Here is a 26,081-nt window from a genome sequence, read left to right as displayed (position 1 = left end):
ATCAAACAAAATGCTCTCAAAAACACTGACACTGTACTGAGAAGTTTCAAAATACCTGAAGTGCTATCTGTTGCTGTAGCTCACTATAAGTGGGATATCATCAGTTTCAATAAACTTGACACACTTTTATTCAAAACAACCACCTAAGTAGAGGAACTTATGTCAGAGGAGGGCGGGCCCCAGGAAGAGCAGAAGGACGCCAGAGAAGGCAGCACTGATCGCTGATCAGCTGTTGTTGGCCCGTGCGCGCCTTCACACAGAGGTGAGAGGCGCTGCATGGGCCGGGTAAAGCGGATGGGGAGGTCCGTTAGAGGGGGGGGAGCGGCGGCGATGAGCTCAGGGAGGTGAGGCACGGAGGCAGAGAGAGAGACGGAGCTGTGTTAGAAGGAGAAAACAGAGAGAGGAAGGAGGGGGACCTGGGCTGCTAAACTTTGTTTTTTTGTTTTTATTTGTTATTAATACATGCAGAAGCGGGTGAGCCACATGTTTGTGTTGTTTATTTTGGTTTTCCACATGGCAGCGTGGAATTTTAAGGTGCAGGGGGAAGTGGGGAGATGACAGCTCAGGCCTTTACGACTGCTTCTGACCATACGTTTAATATGTCGGAGTAAATGATTCGCTATAATCATCGGTATTGTTAGTGCATCCCGACTCGTCCGCATTACAATGGTAGTTACTCTTTTGTATTCCGTTTTCGTTTAGCTGCTTGCTTCGTCGGAAAAAGGGCCTTTAATGCATGCAGCGGTTAGGAATTTTCTTCGTTAAAGGGTTTGTAGAGGGTCGTTTAAGGTTTAGTGCATCTGGCCCTGTGTTAAACTAAAGAAGGAAAGGTTAGATCTCTGCTATAGAAATGCTAAGTAGTAGTAGTAGTAACAGCTTTAAGCATAATATGCACCACCTGCTGGCCAAACTAGAGAAATACATTGCAGGAAAATATCAAAACAATTATCACAGGTGTAAAACACACTGTTTTGTCACAAATGGTGATGGTGTAAATGTTGAAAATGTCCATATTCAAGCTGTGTTTTTGAATCTCACAGAATCCAAAGTACAGCAACATGGAGGGAAAAACACCTTGATGCCAAAAAACACCACAGCTGCTAACTTCAAACAGGTCACAATTTGGCGCCAGGGCCGCCAGAGAGGGGGGGACAGGGGGACAGGGGGGACAAAAGTCCCTGGGCTCGGGCCTCCGGAGGGGCCCGGCGCCGCCGCTGCCGTGTGGCCCGCCCGCCTCGCTCCGGAACTAACAAGCAGTTAAGCCTCCTTCTTTCACTTCGCACAAAGCAGAGCAGGGCAGGGCCACTCCTTCCTTCCGTGTCCTGCCTTCGTGTGACGTAACGTCCGCTGAGGGCAGGGCACGGAAGGAGGGAAGGAGGAGAGGTCTGCCCTGCTGCTGCTTGCGCGAAGTGAAAGAAGGAGGCTTAAGGTTAGTTCTGCGGCCCAGGCAGCGGGTGGAGGGGGGCCCGGCGACTTCAGGTGGGCGGCGACCTCGGGTGGGGGGGTCCCCGGGGGTGGCCTTGTCCCGGGCACCGGCCCCGGCTCTCGGCGGCCCTGTTTTGGTGCACATAAAGGTTGTTGCTTGGAACACCTGCATTGATTTTCCCCTCCGCTGATCTCATGTTACACTTCTACTTTTCTGCCCTATTTGGATTCCCACAGAGGTGTTTTTCCCTGTTGGTTTCTTCGTCTGGTAGGCTAACCCTCCACTACAACCAGAAAGGGTAGGATTTTGCCTGACCCCACAGAACTGCTTTTCAGGCTAGACAGTATAAAAAAAATGCAGAAATGATATTTTACACTATTATCTATGCTTCTTCGTTTGTTTGTTTTTTTGTGTTGATTTATTTTTTTTTCTATCTATGAAGGAAGAGAGTTGAACTACAGAGAATGAAAAAGCTGTAGAGGGTGGAAAGTGAAAACATGATAACTGGTTCCAAGATACTTCTGTGCGTGTTCATGTTATATTAAGGGTCCTCGGTACACTTAGTAAAGCTGTTCAGATAGCAAGACTCAAAGGCATGATTGTTAAAAACATTTATAGTATATAATTAAATAAATATAGAATTCTTTGCAAGATGAACGGAATAAGAGTAAGAGTAGCTTTGACAGAATCTCTGAACCGTTGCAACTATAGTGAGTCCTTCTTCAGTATTTCTACTGAATTAGTGTCAATGCTTAGCATCTGGGAGACATACTGAGTTTGACTCAGGGCTTTTATCTAAAGTGGAAAATTTCTCCCTGAATAAAGTAGAGGAGTGTGGTAGCCACCTATCCACACCCATCCTGTTAGAATATCAATGATATGCTTTGATGTCCCCATGCACACCTCCTACCCCCCCCATCCTCCCACCCTGTCAGACTGTCATAGTAATGCTTGAATGTTTTCACTTATGTACACTGTCAGCTAGCACATTTGCTTATTTCCGATCTGAGGAAGAAGGGCAACCTTTGAAAGCTAATCAAGAAATGTATTAAGTTATGTCCAATAAAAAAGGTATCATCTTATTTTCTTTTCCATGTTTTATTTTGTTTGATTTCTATTGATAACCTTAAGAGTGGACTAACACGGCTACCACACTCCTCTACTACAGGATTGTGAAAAACTACAAGAGGACCTTACGAGACTGGGCGGCTAAATGGCAGATGACGTTTAATGTGAGCAAGTGCAAGGTGATACATGTGGGAAAAAAGAACCCAAATTATAGCTACATCATGCAAGGTTCCACGTTAGGAGTTACGGACCAAGAAAGGGATCTGGGTGTCGTCGTCGATAATACGCTGAAACCTTCTGCTCAGTGTGCTGCTGCGACTAGGAAAGCGAATAGAATGTTGGGTATTATTAGGAAAGGTATGGAAAACAGGTGTGAGGATGTTATAATGCCGTTGTATCGCTCCATGGTGCGACGGCACCTTGAGTATCGTGTTCAATTCTGGTCGCCGCATCTCAAGAAAGATATAGTAGAATTGGAAAAGGTGCAGCGAAGGGCGACTAAAATGATAGCGGGGATAGGACGACTTCCCTATGAAGAAAGATTAAGGAGGCTAGGGCTATTCAGCTTGGAGAAGAGACGGCTGAGGGGAGACATGATAGAGGTATATAAAATAATGAGTGGAGTGGAACAGGTGGATGTGAAGCGTCTGTTCACGCTTTCCAAAAATACTAGGACTAGGGGGCATGCGATGAAACTACAGTGTAGTAATTTAAAACAAATCGGAGAAACATTTTCTTCACCCAACATATAATTAAACTCTGGAATTCGTTGCCCGGAGAAAGTGGTGAGGCGGTTAGCTTAGCAGAGTTAAAAAGGGGTTGGACGGTTTCCTAAAGGACAACTCCATAAACCACTACTAAATGGACTTGGGAAAAATCCACAATTCCAGGAATAACATGTATAGAATGTTTATACGTTTGGGAAGCTTGCCAGGTGCCCTTGGCCTGGATTGGCCGCTGTCGTGGACAAGATGCTGGCTCGATGGACCCTTGGTCTTTTCCCAGTATGGCATTACTTATGTACTTATGTACTTATGACCTATGTTTCTTTACTCAGTCTTGGACATATTCCAGTAACTATGCAACATTCATCCATTCACAATAATTGCAAGTGTTTTGGATGGCTTTTGCTTTCAGGAAACTCTTTTCATGATGGAGGGTTAAATATCCTGCTTACGTAAGAACATAAGAACAGCCGTACCAGGTCAGACCAATGGTCCAACTAGCCCAGTATCCTGCTTCCAGCAGTGACCAATCCAGGTCATAAGTACCTGGTGGAAACTCAGTTAGTAGCACCATTCCAGAAACCTCAAAGAGTAACAAGATTCCAGAACCCCAAAGAGTAGCAAGATTCCAGAACCCCAAAGACTAGCAAGATTCCAGAATCCCACAGAGTAACAAAATTCCAGAACCCCAAAGAGTAACAAGATTCTGGAATCCCAAAGAGTAGCAACATTCCATGCTACCAATCCCAGGGCAAGCAGTGGCTTCCCCCATGTCCATCTCAATAACAGACTATGAACTTTTCCTTCCAGGAACTTGTCCAACCTATTTTAAACCCAGATACGCTAACCGCCCTTACCACATCCTCTGGCAATGAGTTCCAGAGCTTAACTTGTCTCACTGAATGTGGTTAGCATTGAAAGCTTCAAACTACAAAAACTTGCCTCATTGCTAGTACATGATCAATTTGCTCAGACGCAAAAGTCAATCCAACAAAATGGTAGACAGCAAATCACAGCGCACTTTAACTTGTGATTTGCTGTCTACCATTCTGTTAGATTGACTTTTTGCTCCCTGATGCCGTTCCCAAAGTTGTGTTTACTTGGCACAGGCGTACAAATGCCAAAACATATATCGTATGTTTTCATTAAAGGACTTGAGTTCCATCCTTAAAGGTTCATTTGTGCTTTTATTTATTTATTGCTGTTACATTCAAGTACAGCAGGTATTTCCCTGTCCCCAGAGGTTTTACAATCTATGGGGACCCTTTTACTAAAGGGCAGTAAAATCTGGACTTAGCATGTTTTAACATGGGACTTTCCTGCTCGCTAAGCCCATTATGCTAATGATGTTCACTTGTGTTTGCCCCCTTGGAAAGGGTCACTGGAGACCAGTTTAGGACACTGAACTTTTGTCTCCTGAGATTCTCACACTTGCTAAAATTAAACTTAATCTCCAGAAATCTGACATCCTCCAGATGGTAATGCGGAAGTATCTAGATGGTGCAGTTTTTCCTCTTTGAAGGAGAACCTTGTGTTCCCTGAGAGTCAGAGAGAGGCTTGGGAGTCACCTTAGACTCTGAATGAGATTTGGAAGATTCTATGGGAGTCCTAGCCAGAAGAACTTTATGGAAGTTGTCTTCCGTGCACCGGTTGCACCCATTCCTGACACGGCATTTTTTTTAGACTGTAATTCAGGCAGTCGTGATAAACCAGTTGGAATATCATAATGTTTATGGTTTAATAGTGTGTGACTTTCCCTTCAAGGGACAGACCTCAGTGGCCCTCAAAGATCTGATAAGGAGCATATGGAGGATACTTACAATAGCAATACTTACACGCAATCTTCATCCCTCCCGACCCTCCACATACACCTCATACAATCACTTTTCAACCTTGTGCTGATTTCAGAAGCTCCGTCAAGAACACGAAACAAACAGATGTGGGGAAGATTATGGATAGAAAGTAAATAGAGATTTTCAGCAGTTTTTCCTAACCTGCGCTCTTTTGGAGAGTAAAGGACACCCTGCCATGGTTTCCACAGTCACAGACAAGAGCTAAGGTGGCTGAACTACCTTTAAAAAACATTTTGTGAAGCCGAGTTGAAGGCAGCGCCTCGCGTCTGTCCGGCTGCTTGTAAAACAGTAAATCTGTTCTCCTCGTCATCGTCGGGCCTCACTGTGTCCCGCCGTCACGGAAATAGGAAGTTACCTCAGAGGAGGGCGGGACACAGTGAGGCCCGACGATGACGAGGAGAACAGATTTACTTGTTTTACAAGCAGCCGGGCAGACGCGAGGCGCTGCCTTCAACTCGGCTTCACAAAATGTTTTTTTAAAGGTAGGTGGGAGGCACAGCAGCGGGAGCAGTATGGCGGGGCAGCACCGCAGCAGTGCCCTTGAAGGCAGGCGCCCCCCTGCAGTGCTTACCCCACTTACCGTGTGACATGGCCCTGTGTGGGGCAACAAGTTATGGACTTAGAGGAGTGTCCAGAGAGAGTCGACAATGTGCCTCTTAAAATAATGGAAAAACCTGCAGAAGTAACACTGAATTCCTTATAGGATTTAATATCCCAATTTATGTGTCTTCAACTCAGAAGGCAAACCTAATGGGAGAGAAATTATCTAATAGAGATCAGAAACTATTAAGTCCGAATCAGATGTGAAGTCCTTAAATGAAAAAAATAGAAGCTGTTGAGAACAAAATATGGACATGGATAATTTGCAATCAGTACTGATAAAAGATATCTTGAATCTAAGGAGGAAAGTGGAAACTTATGAAAATTATATGAGGAACAATAATATAAGATTTGTAAATTTTCCTAAAATTAAAATGGTGAGGCCACTAGATATGATTAAAAGATATCTTCAAGAGATTTTTAGAGATACCAGAACCCAATTTGCCTCCATTTAATCAGGTATGTTATGCTCCCCAAAAGGATTTTCCTCAAGAAAACAAAGACTCTTTAAATTTGACTGCAATATTAGAGACTTCTGAGACAGAACAGGCACAACCTGAAATATTAATAGCAATGTTTGCTTTAACACCGGACAAACAGTGGCTTTTCAGTTTGTTTTTCAAGAACAGCGATAAGTTATTTTTTGGGCTTGAAATCAATATGTTTCCTGATGTTGCAAAAGAAACTCAGAAGCGTCGAAAACTGTTACTAAAACCTGCAGTTCTCCAGTTAGGAGGCACTTTCTATTTGAGGTTTCCTTGCAACCCTCTACCTTTCTACCCTCATCTCCCCCTTACGTTTCCGCCCGAAACCTCCGTTCACAGGACAAATCCCTCCTCTCAGTACCCTTCTCCACCACCGCCAACTCCAGGCTCCGCTCATTCTGCCTCGCCTCACCCTATGCTTGGAACAACCTTCCTGAGCCCTTACGCCAAGCCCCCTCCCTGCCCATCTTCAAGTCTTTGCTTAAAACCCACCTCTTCATTGCTGCGTTTTGGCACCTAACTCTTACCGTTCAGTAAATCCAGACTGCCCCAATGTGACTGCCCCTATCGGACTGACCGTTCACTTATCTTCTAGATTGTAAGCTCTTTGAGCAGGGACTGTCCCTCTATGTAAATTGTACAGCGCTGCGTAACCCTAGTAGCGCTTTAGAAATGTTAAGTAGTAGTAGTAAATGTATCATACGATATGAATCAAGTAAATACGTCTTTATGGACCCTCAGCAATTAACATCTTTCATAACTTCTAAAAGAACTGAAGGTTCCAATCATTAATTTCTCTGTCCTTTCTAGGTGCAGCACAACCTTTAGGAATTTTCTTGTGTTTTTTTTTTGTTTGTTTTCCTGTTTCTTTTTTGAAATCTTAGATCCATATAATAGTGGACTTGAGTGTTAAACAATGTTGACATATGTTCTTCAAAGATTTCCTATAACTTGTGTGTAAGGGTAACCTTAAAATTATTGAAAAATAAAAATCTTTGTAATAATAAGAAAAAGAAAAGGCATACCCTACCAACCCAACAAATGCCTGATCTCTGCAACACAATAACACTAGAATTCAAAATGCACAAAACGCAACTCTGCCACTGTTCAACGACCTTATGTGGCTGTCCCACATGAACGTTATCTCATCTCAACATCACTCTGTATTTGTAAACACCGGAGGCTGCAAACGCACCTCCGGTACGATGTAAGCCACATTGAGCCTGCAAATAGGTGGGAAAATGTGGGATACAAATGAAACAAATAAATAAAAATAAATAAAATTGTTTTATTTTTATGAAAAATTCACCTGTAGTGTACTTCTGCCTTCTAAAGGTGTCTTTCTTTGAAAGTGGTTTCACTGGGGGATCCCCTTATCTGATCATAACTTCGTGCTCCACAAAGTCTTTGGTTTTCAGTGTGTTTAGAATGAAATATGTTACATTCTCATCATAGGCCTTGGGGTCACTTCTTCTATCTTTCAGATCGGTTCCATATAATACAGTTTTTGGCTGCAAAGCTGTGAAGCAGCTAGCAGTATTTGGCCAATAGCTCTGGACTACAGCTATGTGTTTTCACCACCCTTTCTATCCTATCTTATATAATAAAACGCACCTCCAATGTTCTGAAGCTGGCAGCGTGGACAAAAACCTTGAAGCATTCATGGTCATGTTTCCATCTGCTGACATGATGACGTATCGCATCTACGGTTGCGTCACAAGGACTGTGCCTAATCCAGTGGCGTTCCTAGCCTGCATGACACCCGGGGCGGATCGCCGATGCACCCCCCCCCCCCGTGTGCAGCACGGCCCCCCACCCACGAAATGACACCTCCCCTCCTGCGAAATGACACCCCCCTCGGGTGCACACCGCTGGGGGGGAGGGTGCCGCGGCGCGCGCCTGTCGGCTGAGTCCGAGTTCACTAACTTCGCTAACTTAGTTCGTTCGTTCGCTGCAGCTCCCTCTGCCCTGGAACAGGAAGTAACCTGTTCCGGGGCAGAGGGAGCTGCAGTGAACGAACGAACGAAGTTAGCAAACTCGGACTCAGCTGATAGGCGCGCGCTGCAGCACCCCCCAGCGGCGTGCACCAGGCTTTCCAAAAATTGTTGGATGCAGGGGCAACCCCAAAACATATGTCCCAGTGTTGCTCCCTCCGCTGCGCATTTGGGGCATGCTCCGTCCGGTGAGGCCCCCATATGGAACGCCCTTCGAGGTGGTATATATGCTCTCAATACAAATTTGAATTGTAATTCCCAATAAACTGCTTGATCTGTGTTCCTGCGATATCCCAGGAGGTGTTCACGGATCATTGTGGGAGTTATTTTGATCCCCAGTTCTGTACTCCACAGGTTAGAAAGTCTCTCAAAGTCTGGTTCTTTAGCCATGTCCTTCAAATGTCTGTGATGGTATGTGAGTGGCACTTTTTGTTGCGCTCCCAATGAAAGCGCCAAACCCAGCTCCTCCTGCACATCCTCCGTCAGAGCCTCCCGGGATAGGCTCGATATGTAATGCCGTAGCTGGTAATAGTGGAACCAATCCGCTTGGTTCAGTTTAAATCGGTCCCGGAGGCTCTCCCAGGACACAACTGTTCCGTTTTCGTCTATTGCCTGAAGTACATATTCTAACCCCACACCTTCCCATCTTTTGAACACCTCATACAATTGGCCCGGTGGAAAATCCGGGTTGCCGCATATTGGGAGGTATGGGGTTGTCCCTGGCGAAAAACGATGATGCCTGCACAGCCAGCGCCAGGTTCCTGCGCTGCTGGTAATAGCTGCGCCGGGACTAATAGGCTGGTTTCTGCTTTACTTTTCTTGTGTAATAAGTAGCCAATGTGTTTCTGCTCCGTCTCCTGTAGCTCAAGGTGGGAGGGCGTGAAATATTGTGTGCGCTGCAGCCAATCATTTAGGTGTCTCATTCCACTTGCTATAGTCATATAGCGCAGATTCAGGAGCCCTAGGCCCCCATATTCCACTGGTAAGTATAGCGTGGAGTCTTTCTTTACCCATAGAAATGTTTGCAGAGTCTTGTTAAGTCTCTTTTCATCAGTCTTAGACAGATATAGTGGCATGGTCTGGAACACATATAGCCACTTCGGTACGATCACCATATTGTACAGAGCTATTCTCCCCATAAGTGATAAAGGGAGTCCCTGCCAGAGTTGTAAGCTTATCCTCGTGTCATTCAATAGCTTTCTCACATTCCATCCATACACCTGTGGGAGTTCCCGTGGTATTGTGACTCCCAGGTATTTATAGTCTCTTCTTCCCATTCTATAGGGAGTTGTAATCTACTTTTTATGTTGTCCCAGGCACTATTTCTAAAGCTCTAGATTTCTGGATGTTTAGTGTGTATCCTGACAGGGCCCCATATTCCTGGATCAACTTCAAAGCCCTAGGTACTGAGTGTTCTGGTTCTGGACCACCACCAGCAAATCATCTGCAAACGCGAGGGCCTTAACCTTACCTCCCTTCAAATGGCCTGTATTTAAGCACTACCACATCTCACTCCCTCCTATGAAAGCTTCATGTCAGAGGTTTTTATTACCCACCATGATATCTCTGATGATTTGGTGATATATAACAAATTTTCACATGAATAAATAAAAATAAAGCACTTGAGCTGAAGGGCCCCTTGCTGCACTCACAGCAGGCATTTAGGTTCTGCTCATCTACTGTGCTGGAGCTGTAAGCTGCCCCTCGAAATTCAGCCAGCCTAGGTGGCTGCCTAGTCTGCTTAGAGGCAGGGCTGGCCCTGATGTCATAGCCTCTTGTTCTACAGCCTTCTCTCCTCTGACAAAGGCTTGGTTCCTGTATCTGATTTATACCTTAGAGATGCTTGAATCATCTCTATCATAGTAACATAGTAGATGACGGCAGAAAAAGACCTGCAATCATCTCTATCAAATCCCTTTCCCTTTCCCCTATCTCACTTCTCCAGGATTTCCATACTAAGGATTTTAAGTCTTATCCCTGGAATTTTAGTTTAGAACATGAAGAATTTTGGTAGCCCTTTTGTGGACAACTTTCTATCTTGATCCTTTGAGATATGACCTCCGAAATTGGATAAAATGTTCTACATGAGGGCTTACCAATGCCCTGTACAAAGGTGTTATTACTTCCTTTCATATCCCAGTTCTAGCTTTTCCTATCTTTTCTCTAGCTCTGGCTGCTACAGTGTCACACTCGGGAGCCCATATTAGACATGCTAGGATCTGAGGCAGGAATTAGGAAGGGGTCCCAAAGCCTGCCAGCAGGCTCAGCCTCATTCAGGTTAGGACAGGCTTGGGACTTCCTCTGGTATGGGCGGTTCATCCCCCCCCCCCCCCTTCAACGCCAGCTCTGATCACACTGTTTCAATACCTCAGTGACTAATTTAATGAAAGATGCACATGAGGTCAGAGAAATGCTTATATATTATCTCAGCTAGGGTAGGACTGGGTAAGCATGTTCTTGTCTGGTATGCGCAGCCCGTGTCATTCCTTGTGTGGGTGAGACTAACAAGTTAATTACTTCTTCCATTAAAGGCCTGGTGAAGAGCCAAGCTTTCACCTGCTTCCTGAAATGTAGATAGTCTTGTGTTAAGCGGATCCTTTCAGGCAGTGCGTTCCAGAATGTGGGGGTTATTCCGGAGACGGCTTACTTGTGTGTATGATATCATGTAATGTCTTTTGTAGAGGGTGTGGTTAAGGATAGTCCATGAGAAGACCTTAGTGTCCTTGGTGGTATGTAGAGGATCATCCTATTCTTAAGGTACTCAGGGCCATTTCCTTTAAGGGCCTTGAAGATCAGACACAGAGTTTTAAATTTAGCCCTGTAATGTACTGGTAGCCAATGACGTTTTTTCCAAAAATGGTGTGATGTGATCACGTCACTTGCAACCTTCTATGAGTCTTGCTGCAGCATTCTGAATCAATTGAAGCTGGTGCAGGCCTTTTCTAGTCAGACTGTTGTATAGTGCATTGCAGTAATCCAGTCGATGTTGTTATAGCATGCACAACTGGGATAAGATTTACCTTCTCGATGTAAGCAGAGAGGCAGCGTAGCTGTTGCAAATAGTAGAAGCTACTCTTGAAGGTTACTTGGATTTGGGGAATCAGAGTAAGTGTTGAATCTAACTATATTCCAAGGTTCCTGACTTGTGATTTTAGGGAGAGTTCGTACTTCCCAAAAGGGATTTTGATGTCAGTATGTATCCATTTGTGTTAGGAACCCAGAGATGCTTGGTTTTATTTGGGTTCAGGCAAAGTTTGTTCTGTTTTGCCCATTCTTGAATGATGTTAGACAGGTAATCGGTTTATTCAAGGCTGTAGGTAAGTCAGGTTCAATGAGTATGAGTAGCTGCACATCATCCACATAGATGTAGAACTGAGTGTTGTGAGGAATACGGGGACAGGGAAGGAGAAGAGGTCAGGTGGGAAAGGTATAAGGCATGACGAGAAGAAGGGAAGCCCGCCTACAGGCAAAGGAAAACCCGTTTCCTCACTGAAAGGGACCAGCCAACCTGGGAGGATAGGGAAGTTCTGTCCCCGAGGCACAGGAGTTGGGGGTAAAAACTACCCCTCTCATCAGCTTTGAGGGAGAGGTACATTAAGAACTCAGACCGTGATTCTCAGAGAGACCTGAAGGGGGCCCATCACAGGGTTAGGGACTTCCCTTCCCAAGAGCCCCCGGAGGGAGCGCTAGGAAAGTGCAACTGAAGGTAACTCGCAATATCAGGCCCGGGAGGGGAAGGAGGATGGGAGTCGAGATAATCAGGGGAATGGAGGACCAGCTGGGGAATAGGTGTGTGGGGGGGGGGGGGGGGGGGGGGGGGGGAGCCCATGGAGTGGCAAGGGGCAGAGAAAAGGGAGAAAGGGAAATCAGAGGAACTGATGGTGATTGCAGCTCTGGCAAAAAAAAGACCTGCACGGTCCATCCAGTCTGCCCCCACAAGATAACTCATATGTGCTACTTTTTGTGTATGCCTTACCTTGATTTGTATCTGTCTTTTTCAGGGCACAGACCCTATAAGTCTGCCCAGCACTAGCCCTCCTCTCCCCTGCTCTCCATGCACCCATGTCCAGCAACCCTCCTCTCCCCTCCATCCACCCATGTCCAGCAACCCTCCTCTCCCCTCCATCCCCCCACGTCCAGCAACCCTCCTCTCCCCCTGCCATCCACCCATGTCCAGCGACCCTCCTCTCCCCCCTGCCCTCCATCCACCCATGTCCAGCGACCCTCCTCTCCCCCCCTGCCCTGCATCCACCCATGTCTGGCAACCCTCCCCTCCCCTGCCCTCCATCCACCCATGTCCAGCTACCCTCCTCTCCTCTCCCCTGCCCTCCATCCACCCATGTCCAGCAACCCTCCTCTCCCCTCCATCCACCCCTGTCCAGCGACCCTCCTCTCCCCCCCTGCCCTGCATCCACCCATGTCCAGCACCCTCCCCTGCCCTCCATCCACCCACCCATGTCCAGCAACCCTCCTCTCCCCTGCCCTCCATCCCCCATGTCCCAGCAACCCTCCTCTCCCCTGCCCTCCATCCACCCACCCATGTCCAGCAACCCTCCTCTCCCCCCTGCCTCCTCCCCTCCATCTGCCTTCTTCAGCCCCCCCCCCCCACTCCCCCGGTCGTCCATCATCCGTCTGCCCTCTGCTCCCCGATAGCCCTGGTTTCCTTCCTGTGCCGCCGCCCTGCCTTTAAACATTTTTATTTTCCCTTGAGGCGCGCCGGCGTTGAAGCGAAGGCAGGCAGGCTCAGCTCGGTTCCAGCCTTCCGTTCCCTTCCCTCGCATCATGGCTCCGCCCTCTTCTGATGTATTTCATGAAACAAGATGCTGGGCTCGATGGACCTTTGGTCTTTCCCGGTATGGCAATACTTATGTATGTATGTTGTCGCAAGGTTCAATACTCATACTGACGCGTTTTGAATAATAGCGTGCCAGTTTATTCAAACTGATGATATCCCACTGTATAGAGATTTACAGTACATATAGCACTTGAGGTATTTTGAACTTCTCAGTACACTGTCAATTTATTTTGAGGAATTTTTGTTTGATAAGAGCAGTACAAGTAACTCCTCTAGGAATTTGATTATTTAGATTTGATCTAACAAAACGATGACCATACTTGTACCTTCCCTCTGTCTTGCCCCAACATTATTCACAATCTTTATTGCCCAGGTCACTAGGGATACAGTGAATACATTGTAAGATGGCATGGAATCAGAGTACCTTAGACAGAATCTCTGAACTCTTGCAGCTATAATGAGTTCTTCAATATTCCTACTGAATTAGTGTCAATGCTTAGGATCTGGGAGACATACAGACAGGGCGTAGCCAGACACCCAAGTTTGGGTGGGCCTGGACCCAAGGTGGGTGGGCAGAACTCTGCCTTGTCCTACAAGTGATTGGTTTCTCCTTCTCTCGCCTGCCATGCCACATGTTCTTTCAAACATCCCCTCTCCCCCTATACCTTTTAAATAGCAGAGTTTCACACCGGCAGCAAACAGTTGTTGGGAGTTTTGGCTGGTGGGGCTTGGGTCCCTGCCAGCCACATTATAGGTGTGCTGCTACTTGGTGGGCTGAACCTAAAGTGGGTGGGCCTGGCCCACCCCAGCCCACCCTTGGCTACACCACTGCATACAGATCCACCTAATGAACCAGTTTTGATTCAGGGCTTTATCTAAAATTTGATTCTCTAGTCTCGGCTGCTCCAGGCTCCAGCAAAGTTTTCCCACAACCCAGCATTATAACCCCACCCCACCCCCAACCCAACTACAGATTGCAGCAGGCAGTACATCTCTTTTCTTCCCCCCCCCCCCCCGCCCCTTCCCCAAACTCTGCCTTCTTGAAGGCACAGGGGTTCATGGGCTGGCAGCCATTCCTATAATCTGGCCTGCAAGCCCTGAATCTTTAAGAGACAGACTTGGGTCGGAGGGGATATACTGCCACAGATTGTTTTTCTCAGTGCTTAGCCCACCAATGGATACCCGAAGTCCTAATAGGCAATTCACACCCTAGTAATTACTGCTGCGGATGAAGAAAGGGGACATACACTGGATTCAAGGATCACTCCTCCTCCTTTCTGCTGTCCCATGCACCCATGCACCCATAATATTGTCTAACCTGCAGGTATTCTCAGACATCTGTTTGGATTCCCTTAAGTTATTTATCAAGAAGAAAACATGGGACATGCCCTCAAGTGCCTGACTTAGTGGGACAGATAAAAGAGAGGAGATTGTCTATTTCATTCTGAATAATTATCCTCCCAGGGTGGATGTCATCAGGCAAGTAATGACAGGATATCATCTGCCATGTGTCAACAATGGCCACCAGGATCCCGGAGAACATCCTTCTTAAGATGACATCCAACTGCAGAGCCAGCCAGTCACTGCCATCCATGTTCTTGGGCCCCGTGTTCGCCGACTTGATGATCACATTGGTCTGAGGGCTCCTTTGCAAGAGATCCACCACCGCCCTACGGATGATCTGCACCCGTCGAATGTACATGTCCACAGGCAAGAAGGTGAAATGGGCCCAGATGGTGAAAACAGTCACCACTTGAGGCCCATCAATGTCATTTGCCATGTACTGAATGCCCACCACCATGGTGTGGCTGTTCATTTTACCTATTTTTATTATATCTTCAATTTCTTTTGTATTACTATTGTTTTAGCATGTCTTTTGTTATGGAATGGTAATAACTATATTTTAATGTTTATGTTTCTCTTACCTTTTTAAAGTTCATATTCTTTATTTAGATTATTAGTTTTTGCATGGGGCTTTTGTCATTGTGACTTTTAGGATAGGCTCTCGAATTTTTTTTTTCTATTCAGATGTTTTATATTTATCTATTTATTTGAGTACATGGATTTAAAAGGTAAATATCTTCTTTTTAGATTGAATGACTCCTGATGCAGGCATTGGCCGCTGAAACGCAGCCATGTCGAGTCCATTTTTTGAGTCCAACCCTTCATGTCACAAGCATCAGTAGTTGAGTGGAAGCATTCTGTTTTCTTTGTTGGAATTAATACACTTTTTAAGGACATATGGGGGACCTTTTACAAAGCTGTAGAATCTCAAATAGTAGCAACATTCCATGTAGAATTTCCAATAGGGAAATGGAAATGGGACTTGATATACTACCTTTCTGTGGTTTTTGCAGCTACATTCAAAGCAGTTTACATAGTATATACAGGTACCTATTTGTACCTGGGACAATGGAAGATTAGGCAATTTGCTCAGAGTCACAAGGATATGCAGTGGGAATTCAACCCAGTTCCCCAGGATCAAAGTCTGCTGCACTAATCACTAGGTTATTCCTCTACTAGCAGCATGCCATGTAGAATCTCAATAGTAGCAACATTCCATGTAGAATCTCAAATAGTAGCAACGTTTATCTTAAATAGTAGAAACATTCCATGTAGAATCTCAAATAGTATGCAAAATTCCATGTAGAATCTCAAATAGTAGCAACATTATCTTCATTAGTAGCAACATTCCATGTAGAATCTCACATAGGTTTTTTGCAACTATATTCAAAGTGGTGACATAGTAAATACAGGTACTTATTTGTACCAGGGGCAATAAGGGGTTAAGAGCTGCAGTGGGAATTAAATCAGTTCCCCCAGGACCAAAGTCCACTGCACTAACCACTAGGCTCCACTCCCTTATTACTGTGTTACCAGTAGCAGGAGTTTTTACTCTGAGCCCCCTACTGGGTTATGGTAAGATCACAACAATTCTGCTCAGTAGATGTGTTACAAGAGAGATGTGATCCATATTAAACTGTCTAATCCCTTGCACCTGAGGGAACCTTAGACAACCCCTGGCCCTAATTAACTTATTTAGCTGAATGTGTACCACCAATAGATTTCAGGCTGAAGGCAGTATAGAAATTAAATAAATAAACAAACAAATCACACCTGATTAAAATATTTAAGGTTGTCAGATATGATCTGAAGGGCAGAGTACATACCCATTGCAGGAAACATTCTGCTGACTGTTGAAAAAACACTTTTGTATATATGGGCAAAAAGAAAACGGTTTGTAAATATCTAATATAATAATTTACCTCTCCAACATTCCAATGTGTCTCACTGGGATCGTACCACCTGCTGAATCACATCCTCCAACGTTCTTCTCCAACATTCCAATGTGTCTCACTGGGATTGTAACCAACCTGCTGACGTCACTCCTCCAACATTCTCCGTCCCCCCTCCCTCCCAGTTCCATGGGACCCTGGAACTGGGATTGGAGGGATAGAAGGAGGGGGGACCCTGGAACTCAGAGGGGGGGAGGGAGGGGCCTGGAACTCGGAGGGAGGTGGAGGGGCAGGGGAGAGATGCTGCACATGGATGGATGGAGGGGGCAGGGCACAGAGGACGTGCCTGCATATGGATGAATGCAGGGGAGACAGCATAATGCAGGGGAGGGATGGGGACCCTGAACTCGGAGGGAGGCAGGGAGGGGACGACCCTGGAACTTTGAGGCAGGGAGGGAGGGAGGGGACGACCCTGGAACTCGGAGGGAGGGAGGGGGACAACAACCCTGGAACTTGCAGGGAGGGAGGGGGGGACGACCCTGGAACTCAGAGGGCGGGAGGGGGGCCCTGGCACACACTCTCATGCTCACACACACACACACTCTCTCTCTCACAGACACACTCGCACCCAGTCTCACTCACTCTCTGTCACACACACACACTCGCACATTCACTCTCTCACACACACTCTCTCAACATACACACTCTGAGGAAAACCTCGCTAGCGCCCGTTTCATTTGTGTCAGAAACGGGCCTTTTTTACTAGTATAAAATGTTATGCTTCTATTTATACCTCTGCACTTCGGGATGTAACATTTTAGAAACAGCCACCTCTGGAATGGAAAGCCCAGTGTGCAAGGTCTGCATAAGAGGAGCTGAGAAGATGGGACCGAAACCTGAGAGAAAAGAAACACTGGACTTACCCCCAGCCATAAAACAGAAGGCGAGAAGCAAAGTGGGACACAGGCATCCTTTCCTGGCATGTCAACCTCATAGCAGGTGGTAAATAACTCTTCCCTAGGATGTGATGCAAGGATTTCTCTTGCACATTCTGAGACCTCTTCACAGCTCACCAAACCAACCACTCCCAGGGTACAGGCACCAGTGCAAGACAAGGTGTAATGCTCATAAACCTACCTACTAGATCACAACCAACTGCTGAGCAAGATGCAAATAGGAACAACAAACATAGTTGAAATGTCTACATACAAATGCCAGAAGCCTAAGAAATAAGATGGGAGAGTTAGAATATATTGCACTAAAGGAAAAATTAGACATAAGATATCTCTGAGATCTGGTGGAAGGAGGATAACCAGTGGACACTGTCATACCAAGGTACAAATTATATCATAGTGATAGAGTGATGAATTGGTGGAGGGGTAACATTGTATGTTAAGGAGGGCCTTCAATCAAATAGATTGAAAATTCTGCAGGAAACAAAGCACATCTTGGAATCCCTATGGATTGGAAATTACACGTGTAAAGGGGAAAAGGGATAGTGATAGGATGTACTACCAGTCCCCCTGGCCAGGATGAACAGACAGATGTAGAAATGTTATCAGAAATCTAACAAACTGGGGAATACAGTAATAATGGGTGATTTCAATTACCCTGATATGACTGGGTGAATGTGACAAGGAAACAGCATAAGGAATGGCAAGTCAAATGCGAAGCACTGATAAGGAAGGCAAAGAGGGACTTTGAAAAAAAGATTGCATTGGAGGCAAAAACACATAGTAAAATGTATTTTAGGTATATTAAAGCAAGAAACCGGAAAAAGAATCAGTGGGACCGCTAGATGACCGAGGAGTAAAAGGGGCACTTAGGGAAGACAAAGCCATAGTGGAGAGATTAAATGAATTCTTTGCTTCGGTCTTCACCAAAGAAGATTTGGAGAGATACAAGTGCCAGAAATGGTATTCAAAGCTGATCTCTCATTCTCTCATCACACTAGAACCCTAATAAATACACTTCCATAACCACACCAAACTTCACCCTTCCCGTATCGGAAAGCTTGAAAATTCATGGAGACAACATTGACCGAAATTTCACATTGGAAAGTCATGTGAAGAATACCATTAAGAAAATGTTCCATTCAATGTGGAAACTTAAGAGAGTTAAACCTCTATTCCCAAGAGATATATTTCGCAGCCTGGTGCAGTCAATGGTATTAAGAGGGGCATAATCGAACGGAAACGTCTATCTCCATGAGCGTTTATCTCCGAGAACGGGTCCGTGAAGGGGCGGACCGAACTGTATTTTCGCAAAAAATAGACGTCCATGTTTTATTCCACAATGTGTGAGCTGGGCGTTTTTGTTTTTCAGCGATAATGGAAAATGAAAGCGCCCAGCTCAAAAACGAATAACTCCAAGGCATTTGTTCGTGGGAGGGGCCAGGATTCATAGTGCACTGGTCCCCCTCACATGCCGGACACCAACCGGGCACCCTAGGGGGAACTTTTACAAAAACAAAAAAAAAGGGAAAAGAGCTCCCAGGTGCATAGCACCCTTCCCTTGTGTGTTGAGCCCCCCAAATCCCCCTCAAAACCCACTGCCCACAAGTCTACACCATTACTATAGCCCTAAGGGGTGAAGGGGGGCACCTACATGTGGATACAGTGGGTTTGGGGGGGTTGGACGACTAACCATTAAGCAGCACAATTGTGACAGGTGGGGGGGGGGGGGATGGGCCTGGGTCCATCTGCCTGAAGTCCACTGCACCCCCTAACAAGTGCTCCAGGGACCTGCATACTGCTGCCAGGGAGGTGGGTATGACATTTGAGGGTGAAAATAACAAGTTGTGAAACCATTTTTTGTGGTGGGAGGAGGTTAGTGACCACTAAAAGAGTCAGGGGAGGTCATCCCCGATTCCCTCCGGTGGTCATCTGGTCATTTAGGGCACTTTTGGGGGCCTTATTCATGGAAAAACAGGGTCCAGATAAAGTGCCCTAACTTCTCGCTAAAAGCACATATTTATTTTCCATTATCGGCGAAAGGCGCCCATCTCTGATCGGCAGATAACCATGCCCCAGTTCCGCCTTCACCACGCCTTCGACAAGCCCCCATCAACTTTGTCCGCATCCGTGACGGAGTGCAGTTGACAACGTCCAAATTCGGCTTTTGATTATACCGCTTTATTCGTTTTTGTGAGATAAACGTCCATCTCCCGATTTAGGTCGGAACTTGGGCGTTTTTCCTCGTTCGATTATAAGCAGGTAAGTCACTTAGACTATGCAATGCTCTATACGCTGGCTGTAAAGACCAAATCATCAAGAGACTTCAGACAGCCAGAATACTGCAGCCAGACTTATATTTGGTAAAGCAAAATACGAAAGTGCCACACCCCTTAGAGAGAAAATGCACTGGCTCCCTATCAAGGAACGCAGTTACGTTCAAGATCTGTACCTTGATTCACAAAATCATTTATGGAGATGCTCTGGTCTATTTGTCTGACCTCATAGATCTACCACTCAGGAACTCCAAAATATCATCTCGCACATTCCTAAATCTCCACTTCCCAAGCTGTAAAGGACTAAAATACAAACTGACACGTGCATCTAGTTTTTCTTATGTAGGCACGCAGCTATGGAATGCACTACCAACTGCTATGAAAAAAATGCACGATCTAATCAACTATCGGAAATCCTTGAAGACCCACCTCTTTAACAAAACATACCATAATGATCCATCATCTGAACATTAGTACAGTACCATTTTCATCTGTTTATTCCATTAATGTTCTCTCTATATATGTTACTTTTATACACTATATTTCCCATGTTTCTTATATAATTACTAATTGCATATGTTTATTCAGTCATGGTGATAACATGACGGAGCAATGTTAGCCACATAGAGCCTGCAAATATGTGGGAATATGTAGGATACAAATGCAATAAATAAAATGAGTCAGAGAAACTGAATGACATCTCCATAAACCTGGAATATGTAATGGCGCAATTTGACAAACTGAAGAGTAGCAATCACCAGGACCAGATAATATTCATCCCACAGTACTGACAGAATTAGAAAATGAACTTGCAGAACTATTATATGTAATTTATCTTTAAAATCAAGCATGCTACCAGAAGACTGGAGGGTGGCCAATATAATGCTGATTTAAAAAAAAAAAAAAAGGTTCCAGAAGTGATCCGGGAAATTATAGACCAGTGAGCCTGATGTCGGTGCTGGGCAAAATGGTAGAGACTATTATAAAGAACAAAATTACAGAGCATATTCAAAAGAATGGATTATTTATTTATTTATTGCATTTGTATCCCACATTTCCCCATCTATTTGCAGGCTCAATGTGGCTTACAGAGTTTTGTTATGACATGTTCATTTCAGGATATCAGCTATAAGAAGTATCTGTACAATTACAATTAGTAATGTAAGCGATAAAGTAAATCCAGACTGCCCCAATTTGACTGCCCCGATCGGACCGACCGTTCACTTGTCTATTAGATTGTAAGCTCTTTGAGCAGGGACTGTCTCTCTTTGTTAAATTGTACAGCGCTACGTAACCCTAGTAGCGCTCTAGAAATGTTAAGTAGTAGTAGTAGTGTTAAGCAGGATAGTGTAGAAGGTGGCCTTTAATAACTGGGTGGGTTGGGGATTAATGAGACAAAGCCAAAATGGATTTAGTGAAGGAAATCTTTTCTCATCAATCTATTACATTTTTTTCAAAGGAGTGAACAAACATGTGGATAATTAAAGGTGACCCTGTCGATATTGTGTATCTGGATTTTCAAAAGGCATTTGACAAAGTATCTCATGAAAGACTCCAGAGGATACTGGAGAGTCATTGGGATAGGAGGTAGTATTCTGCTGTGGATTAAAAACTGGTTAAAAGATAGAAAACAGAAAGTAGGGTTAAATGGTCAGTATTCTCAGTGGAGAAGGGTATATAGTGGGGTTCCCCAGGGGTCTGTGCTGGGACCGTTGTTTTTTAACATATTTATAAATGACCTAGAGATGGGAGTAACTAGTCAGGTAACTAAATTTGCTGATGACCCAAAGTTATTCAAAGTTGTTAAATCGCAAGAGCATTGTGAAAAATTATAAGAGGACCTTACAAAACTGGAAGACTGGATGTCCAAATGGCAGATGACGTTTAATGTAAGTAAGTGCAAAGTGATACATGGAGGAACCCGAACTATTGCTATGTAATGCAAGGTTCCACATTAGGAGTCATCAACCAGGAAAGGGATCTAGGTGTCTTCGTTGATGATACGTTCAAACCCTCTGCTCAGTGTGAGGCTGTGGCTAAGAAAGCAAATAGAATGTTAGGTATTATTAGGAAAGGAATGGAAAACAACAATGAGGACATTATAATGTCTTTTTATCGTTCCATGGTGTGACCTCACCTCCAATATTGTGTGCAATTTTGGTCACAGCATCTCAAAAAAGATATAGTGGAATTAGAAAAGGTGCAGAGAAGGGTGACGAAAATAATAAAGGGGATAGAATGACTTCCCTATGAGGAAAGGCTAAAGAGGCTAGGGCGCTTCAGCTTGGAGAAAAGATGGCTGAGGGGAGATATGATAGAGGTCTATAAAATAATGGGTGGAGTGGAACGGGTAGATGTGAATCGCTTGTTTGTACTTTCCAAAAATGCTATGACTAGAGGGAACGCAATGAAGCTTCAAAGTAGTAAGTTTAAAATAAATCGAAGAAAATATTTCTTCACTCAATGTGTAATTAAGCTTTGGAATTCGTTCCCAGAGAATCCAGTAAAAGCAGTTAGCTTAGCAGGGTTTAAATAAGGTTTGGCTAGTTTCCTAAAAGAAAAGTTCCATAAGCCATTATTAAAATTGACTTGGGGAAAATTCACTGCTTAATTCTAGGGTAAGCAGCATAAAATGTATTGTACTGTTTTGGGATCTTGCCAGGTATTTGTGACCTGGATTGGCCACTGTTGGAAACAGGATGCTGGGCTTGATGGACCTTTGCTCTGTCCAGGTATGGCAATACTTATGTTCTTAGGGGAGGGGGAGGGAAGAGAGGGGAGGGGGCAGTGGTGACATGCAGTAGTTTTCCTTGGTGCTGAATCAAATCTGTTCAGTGTTATGACCAAATTCAAATGTTTATTCAAAAATCCATCCTTTAAATGTAAACATTCATTGTTATTCTTATAGAAGGCACTTAAATAATATTCATATACTAGTAAAAGAGGCCCATTTCTGGAGCGAATGAAACGGGCGAAAGCAAGGTTTTCCTCCCCAACACCCCCCGCTTCTCCCTCCCTTCGTCATTCTGACGCCATTGCTCCGCACCTCCTGAATGCACCGTACGCCATTGCTCCGCCCTCGGTGTGTGACGTCATTGCTCCGCCCTCGACGTCATCACATTTGACGCGAGGGCGTGGCCCCGAGACTTGGCGATTTCGGTGGCTTCACCACCACGAACCCTTTGAACCCGTCTTGAAGGAAGTGACGTCAGTGGCTTGGCTTCACTGACGTCAGTGTCTTCAGAACGTTGAGGGTGAGCTTTATTATATAGGATATTTTGACTTATATATTGTTCATTGTTTTATTTCTATTTCTAAATTCACCTGTAGCCTACTTCTGCCTTCTAAAGGTGCCTTTGTTTGAAGACATTAACCAAAGCAGATGATAATCCCTCCCCTTTCCCCTATCACCCAGAATAAGCACACACACAAAACATCTGGCCAGCAAGGTTACAGCTTTATTGGAATACGTCAGTCCTGTTTCTGTTGTCATTAGCAGCATATCTTGTTCCTTGCCTCTGGTCCACTACCAAGACCCAGCCAGCCTGAGGCTGGGATAATCATCCAGAGCCAGCTCACACTCCGATCCTTGTGCCTCCACCCAACCTAAGTACTGTATATAATTTGCGTGTTCCCACTACCTATTCTGATCTTATCCTCCCCCAGACTGCTCTTACACAGTCCAGGAATTAACGAACTCCATAATCAGAAGGACTCTGCTGAGATATAAGAAGTTTATTTCAATCTTACCAATAGCAATACAGGCAAATCAGGTATTCGTATGGTTTGAACAGCAGTCCACGACATGTCTGTCACCCTCCTTCTCTTGTAGCCTTCCTTCTGTTCTTTTTTTATTTAATCTTTTTTTTATTGAGAACAAGCAGAGCTTTCCAATACAAACATATAACAATTGTAAACAGTAATACTAACATGAAAGTAACTATAGGATACAGTACACATATTATTCACTCCATAAGTATTATGTCGAGCCATCCCCAATTATCCCATCAAGGTACATTGTTATGTTCTGGGCTCGTGCTTGTAATTTTTCAGTTTTTTTTCCCCCCCCCCCCCCCCCCCACCTTCTGTTCTAATACCCTTCTGACTCCTGTTTTTATACTATTTTCACCCTATTCATTTCAATGGACCCTAGCTTTGTCACCAGGATTCTTGGACCTTATCAGTTGATCGAAATGACTTCACATACTATCAAGCTCTAAGTATAAACAAGATATGCTCAGAGCGCATCTTATTAGATGACTTTGCATTTTCCCCAAACTTTCCCTAGCCCCCTCCTTTGGATGTTCTCACCCGGGGTGCAGCTGACCCAGTACTATCTCTACACAACCATAGCAACTCTTGCTCATGACGTCTTGTAGGTGCCAGTCTCCTCATTATCTACAGAGTAGATTCCCTCCACCCTCTGTCAGCTCTCTGAGCACTTACTTCAGCTTTTGCTACAGTAAAATGTAACTGTGTCAAAGGTGATCTCTGATTCTTACAAGCTAGCTCTCTTTTGTATCAGAGATGATTTTGATTTTAAGAAGCCTAGCTCTTATTATGAGCTATTGGCCTGTATTTTACTGAGAGCAAGGGCTAGCATAACTCTTCAGTACATAAGTGTTGCCATACTGGGACAGACTGAAGGTCCATCAAGCCCAGCATCCTGTTTCCAACAGTGGCCAGTCCAGGTCACAAATACCTGGCAAGATCCCAAAACAGTACAATACATTTTATGCTGCTTATCCTAGAAATAAAGCAGTGGATTTTCCCAAGTCCATCTTAATAATGGCTTATGGACTTTTAGGAAATTATTCAAATGTTTTTTAAACCTCGCTAAGCTAACTGCTCTTACCACATTCTCTGGCAATGAATTCCAGAGTTTATTTATACGTTGAGTGAAGAAGTATTTCCTCCGATTTGTTTTATATTTACTACTTTGAAGCTTCATTGCATACCCCCTAGTCCTAGTATTTTTGGAAAGAGTAAACAAGCGATTCACATCTACCCGTTCCACTGCACTCATTATTTTAGAAACCTCTATCAAATCTCCCCTTAGCCATCTTTTCTTCAAGCTGAAGAGCCCTAGCTGCTTTAACCTTTCCTTATAGGAAAGTTGTCCCATCCCCTTTTTCATTTTCGTCACCCTTCTCTGTGCTGACCTCCAATCCTGGGTGGTATTACATAGTAGATGACGGCAGAAAAAGACCTGCACGGTCCATCCAGTCTGCCCAAGAAGATAAATTCATATGTGCTACTTTTTTTTATTTGTACTGTCCTCTTCAGTGCACAGACCGTATAAGTCTGGCCAGCCCTATCCCCGCCTCCCAACCACCAACCCCGCCTCCCAACCACCAGCTCTGGCACAGACCGTATAAGTCTGCCCAGCACTATCCCTGCCACCCACCACCGGCTCTGGCACAGACCGTATAAGTCTGGCCAGCACTATCCCTGCCTCCCAACCACCAGCTCTGGCACAGACCGTATAAGTCTGCCCAGCACTATCCCCGCCTCCCAACCACCAGCTCTGGCACAGACCGTATAAGTCTGCCCAGCACTATCCCCACCGCCCAACCACCAGCCCCGACACAGACTGTATAAGTCTGCCCAGCACTAGCCCCGCCTCCTAACCACCAGCTCTGCCACCCATTCTAGGCTAAGCTCCTGAGGATCCTTTTTTCTGCACAGGATTCCTTTATGTTTATCCCACGGTAAGTCACTTAAACTTCCATTGCCCCACCTACAAACAAGTACCTGTATATAATATGTAAACCACTTTGCTTGTAACCATAGAAAAGTAGTATATGAAATTACATCCTCTTCTTTTCCCCTTTTTCTTTCCCTGCTTAATAATATAATCTGTCACCTAGATTCAAGAAAAATTTGATGTTTTTCAGATGGATCTCAGTTACATGTTTGACATACTACTACTACTACTACTTAACATTTCTAGAGCGCTACTAGGGTTACGCAGTGCTGTACAGTTTAACAATGAAGGACAGTCCCTGCTCAAGGAGCTTACAATCTAAAGGACGAAATGTCAAGTTGGGGCAGTCTAGATTTCCTGAGTAGAGGTATGGTGGTTAGGCGCCAAAGGCGACATTGAAGAGGTGGGCTTTGAGTAAGGATTTGAAGATGGGCAGGGAGGGGGCCTGGCGTATGGGTTCAGGGAGTTTATTCCAAGCATGGGGTGAGGCGAGGCAGAAAGGGTGGAGCCTGGAGTTAGCGGTGGAGGAAAAGGGTACTGAAAGGAGGGATTTGTCTTGAGAGTGGAGGTTGCGGGTAGGAATGTAAGGGGAGATGAGGGTAGAGAGGTAGGGAGGGGCTGCAGATCGAGTACATTTGAAGGTAAGTAGGAGAAGCTTGAACTGTATGCGGTACCTGATCGGAAGCCAGTGAAGTGACTTGAGTAGAGGGGTGATATGAGTATAATGATCCAGGCGGAAGATAAGACGTGCAGCAGAGATCTGAACGGACTGAAGGGGGGATAGATGGCTAAGTGGGAGGCCAGTAAGGAGTAGGTTGCAGTAGTCAAGACGAGAGTGGATGAGAGTTCGGGTGGTGTGCTCAGAGAGGAAAGGGCGAATTTTGCTAATGTTGTAGAGGAAGAAGCGACAGGTCTTGGTTATCTGTTGGATATGCGCAGAGAAGGAGAGGGAGGAGTCGAAGA

The sequence above is a fragment of the Microcaecilia unicolor genome, chromosome 14, assembly GCF_901765095.1.
Source record: "Microcaecilia unicolor chromosome 14, aMicUni1.1, whole genome shotgun sequence".
NCBI classification, from domain to species: Eukaryota; Metazoa; Chordata; class Amphibia; order Gymnophiona; family Siphonopidae; genus Microcaecilia; species Microcaecilia unicolor.
This window is presented reverse-complemented; position numbering follows the sequence as displayed.